Here is a 295-nt window from a genome sequence, read left to right on the forward strand (position 1 = left end):
CACTGGAGGACAGAGAAATAACCCCATCCCTGCCCCAGCAGGGGCCCTGCCTGGCCGTGCCCCCTCCCCATCACTGTGGCAGGAGAGGCAGGACCCTTACTGGGGGCGGCAGCCCCATCATACTGTGGGAGAGAGCGAGCCCCTTCCCTGTGAAGGGCTGCACTGCAGGCTCGGACTGTGCACGGCACTGCCAGGGTCTAGGGACAGAGCCCTGCAACCGCAGCACCGCCATGTTTCACAGCTGCTCTGCCAGCCCTGCGGTGCGGCCCCACTGGGAAGCAGTGACGGGCTCCTG

This window comes from Gavialis gangeticus, unplaced genomic scaffold, assembly GCF_001723915.1.
Source record: "Gavialis gangeticus isolate Ggan-Ray unplaced genomic scaffold, GavGan_comp1, whole genome shotgun sequence".
Taxonomy (NCBI): Eukaryota; Metazoa; Chordata; order Crocodylia; family Gavialidae; genus Gavialis; species Gavialis gangeticus.